At 43.8% G+C, this 4,320-nt stretch overlaps 1 pseudogene; it reads right to left on the bottom strand.

Annotated features, from left to right (window-relative positions):
* Nucleotides 1–2,977: 2,977 nt before the first annotated feature.
* On the bottom strand, nucleotides 2,978–4,101 carry LOC107159609 (annotated as a pseudogene).
* Nucleotides 4,102–4,320: the final 219 nt, after the last annotated feature.

The raw sequence follows: 4,320 nt of genomic DNA, 5'->3' as shown, positions 1-4,320 counted from the left end.
GATTTGAAGTCTAACTCTCAGGCCACAGAATGCTCCTGCACATTTAAAAAAAAAATTGAGAGTGGACAATAATGGGCAATTTAAATACTTTATATTTAAATATCACTTTCTGGGTTTTCCTCTTGTATTGACTCTTTCCTATCAATGTATCTGATAACTAAGTAACATGCTTGATTTTAAAGGGATAAAGAAACTCAAGCTATACTTAAACCCAGATCTTTGGAATATACATAAAGGGAGCAAATACTCAACTCCAAGGCTACATCTCCAATATTTATAAGGATGTACTTAGAAGGGGCAGAGCTCATTTTAAACTTTACTTCCTGAATGAATTAGCTCAACTTTCACAGAAAAATCAGTCTACCTCTTTAGAATTTTATAGAGAGTTTTATTTTTAATTGTATTAACTGATTTAATCCTCTAAAATACTATTTGTGCAACAGAAAAAGTAATATACTCAATGACACTGGAGTCCTGTGATGGAATAATACATCTCCAAAAAACAAGTCCACAGCTTCATTCACACTACCTGGGAAGGGAATCCCACTATCAGCACAGCCTTCTCCGGCCTCCTCTCATATGATGTCCCAAGATGGTGCTCACTGCCCATCAGGCAGCCCTGGACTCTTTCCATCACAGAGATACTATGTGGCGGTCTGCTGACTAACCCCAGTGGCTCTGACATTGGCTCATTTACTTATTTATATATTTCAGTTTTTCATGATCAGCTCACTGGAATAATAACCTTTTCATAGTCTATTGTCAAACTAAAAAGATTTGGTATAACTGGAAATAACGAATAGCTCCCAATAATTCCATTCTGACTTAATTTCCTTTATGAGTATTTACTGGCAACCAATAAGGAAGAAATTTATACAAAGAAAATAAAAATAAATTTATAATAAAAATAAAGATAACATGAAAAGTCCAATTTCTTCAATTTCATAAAATGCAAATAATTAATTTTTGAGCTATAGGAATGGAAATAAAGATGCAAGCTCTCTCTGAGGAAGGAGCAGAGCTGGTGGAAGGGGTGTGTTCCCGAGTAGTGTGTGTGCAGTGCCAGTGAGAGTTGGGGAATAAAGAATTGCTGTTTGAACCTACAAGGCTTTGTGGTGGCTGGGTTATTTGTGCCCAGCCAGACTGTGGCAAGCTGTTGCTTCTGCTCCCTGAATCCCCACGAGAAAGTAGCGGGTGCCCAGGCAGATTCCCGCAGGGTCCGTATACAACTCCATCAATCCAGCATCACAGCAATTATATACAGCTTAACTCAAATCATCATCTCAATGGTTCGTTGGCGTCACCTTTCAACCATTCCCTCTGGCAATATGCCAGGCGTCATTCTGACTTGTGGCTCTTAACAACAGCTGACTCAACATCTCTCTGATCAGGACTTGCAAAGCCAAGGCCATGGCTACTGGACAGCTCTGAGGAGCTGCTGAAGGACACCTGGGGCAAGGCAGAGGCCAGCAGAGCATCACAAATGTCTGCAGAGAAAAGCAACACGTTCAGGTAAGCACACTGGGAGAATCTCTCCTTTCTCCTCTTCCTTCCTTCTCTCCTTTCTTTTTTAGTTAAGAGGTTAGAATTTGCACCATCTTGGTCATAAGCATATTAGTCTATGCCTAACAACAGGCTAATAAGGAAAATAAAAGCCCTAGTTTCCAGTCTTTGTCATTATCCTATTGTAACTATTCCCCTCATGGCCAAGTCAAAGCCCTCAGTGTGACATGACTGGAAGGCACGCAATCACACACCACAGAGCACTTCCATCTCGCACACACATAGAAGACACATAAACAGCCTGAAGAGCAGGGGTCATAGCAAGACACCACAAAAGAAGCAAAAGAGGTGAGTTTTGTTAATTGATACCTATATTTTCAATATGATTGGCTTAGTTTCATTTACCTAATTTAATTTTACTTTTTTATTTTTCCACAGATTCTATCCAAAATACTTTTATTATACAAGTACCATGCACATTGGGGAACATTTACAGGCAAAGAGTTCAATTCTAAACCTCCATTTCACCCACACAAACTCTAACGCACATTTACCTTACAGTGAATGAGCCTCACAGGAATGAGATACCAAGTTATTGCTTTCTGAACAGAGAGCTCCGATTAAATAGAATCTTCGAAACCAAGAACAAAGCCCTGTATCCTCTTAATTCTTCATACCCTGTGTACAGATGAATAAAATCTAAAGACATGTTATAAATTACCCCACCACCATTAAAACTTAACATTAAAATCAAATCATATTTCTCAAAAACTTTTAAGAAGTGCATCAGTATTTACAGATCCCATTAAATTATGCATAAATATATTCTGTACACTCAACACACTGTTTCTCAAAATACAGAGCCTCCACAGGGGCTTGGGGGTGACAGGCAGCAGGAGAGCTTAGTGTCACCCTTTTCAAGTTTACTCGAAAAATCAAGATCTGAAATAAATATGCAAATAAAACTTCAGTTCCTTACAGGAACCTGTCGTTCCAAGGAGTCACCCACTTAAAGAGTTAACTTTCAAAGTTAAAAGAGAGAGAGAGAGAGAGAGAGAGAGAAGAAAATGAAACGTCAGCAGACATTGTTTCTACAAGTTTCCTACAACCAGAAGGCCCCTCTGAGCATGGGGTTTGCAGCCACGCAGCACCTGCTCCCTGGCTGCAGAGCACGTGGTACCTTTGCCTCCTCCTGGAGGGAACCATCGCTAAAGTAGGTAGATAAAGACTAATTTTTGAAAAAAAAATTTAGTGAACATAAAAACCAGCCATATCTTAACACCGAAGGAAATAAATTATCGTTAACCTGAATATCATCAATCTGAAGTTTCAACAGCATGGCTTCTTGTCAGCCCCGGAAGTCAGAGGAAGGAGGGATGGGGTTCCAAAAAATAACACTGAGCAAGTAAAAACAAAACAAAAACCAGTACTTGTCACCTTGGATCCTGTGTTCAAGGACAGATACTGCAGTGCTAGAGAAGCCACAGGGATCCATGAGGGCAGGTCAAGATCCTGCAAGCCTGAAGTGACAGAGGCCTTTGGATAGGTGGGTAGGGGAGGTTGGAAGCTCCTCCCCTAGCAAGAGCATGTCCCAGTCTGTCCCAGTGGAGATGGATTCCTCAGTCTTTTCCCTTCCTGCCCTCTGCTCACCCCCATTTTACTTCTTGTGCTTCTCCATTTTCTCCAGGGTCTTATTAGAATCTGCTGGACTCTGGTCTCCGGGGTTCATATAGGATTTGTCTATGACAATCAGGGCTTTTTTGACCTACTTCTGCACCACAGACTCAGCAGTGCAGATGGCCTGGCTGCCAAACCCATGGGTGGATAATCAGGCTGAAACGACACAGGCGGTTCTGTAGGTACCTTTCCAAGATCAGGGAGGGCCTGTTGCTGCAGTTGGGTGTTCTGTCTTGATTGAGGAGGTCCATTAATTCTTTCCACACTTGCTGAGCTGCCCCCAGTGTATTTATTCTTCTTCCTTGCAATCTCGGTTTACCCTCCTGGGTGAGGCCTGGTTAAATATTCGGCCACTGGCTTACTAGGAAACTATACTTCACAGACATAGACAAAGTCCCAAGCCAAGTGAACAGCTTTTCCTTCCTCCAAGGATGTCAGGATTGTCTCAAGAGCAGCTTTCCAAGTCTCCCAGCCAGAAGATTCAGCCCAGTCTTGTCCAACTTTTCTCCACAACGATTGGCCTCCATTTTTGGACTTGGCTTTTCTGAAAACACCTCCCAGCAAGAGGCATTTAAGCATTCAGGCGGTGACAATCGCCTCTGCACTTCAGCCACAGTCACTTTATATTTGGATGTGGAGCTGAGGAGAGACAGTCTTCCCAGAACCAAGCAGAAGACTTCATGGGATTCTGCATGGCTCCCACCAGCTCCTTCTGACAGGGGAGACCTAGGGGGTTCTTAATCATGGAAAAATGGGACCTTTGCGGATTACAGTCTGATCAGGCCCAAGCTGGTGTGAGTTGACGTTATGCACCTTTTCCATCTGGTGAGCCATGTCCTGGAGCCTCAGGTTCTCTGCCAGGCCGGTGGCATCCAGGGCGTGCGCACTGGGGAACAGCAGGTCTAAGCGGCTATAGCCCATGGCGCCTCCCTCCAGCCCGGAGAGATGGGGGAGCAGGCCCGCCAGGCACCCTAGGTGCAAACGCAGGCTGGCCCCCTCCTGGCTCTGGCGGCCAGGCCAGGACTGCTACTGATTGCTGGCAGCCACAGGCTGGTGCAGGGGATTGATGGTCGCAGCATAGGCTTCGCTCACATGCAAATAGGGATCCGCCGACTGAGTGTAAACCAGATGCTGGTAGGG

This window comes from Marmota marmota, unplaced genomic scaffold (assembly GCF_001458135.2).
Source record: "Marmota marmota marmota unplaced genomic scaffold, marMar, whole genome shotgun sequence".
Taxonomy (NCBI): Eukaryota; Metazoa; Chordata; class Mammalia; order Rodentia; family Sciuridae; genus Marmota; species Marmota marmota.
This window is presented reverse-complemented; position numbering and strand designations above follow the sequence as displayed.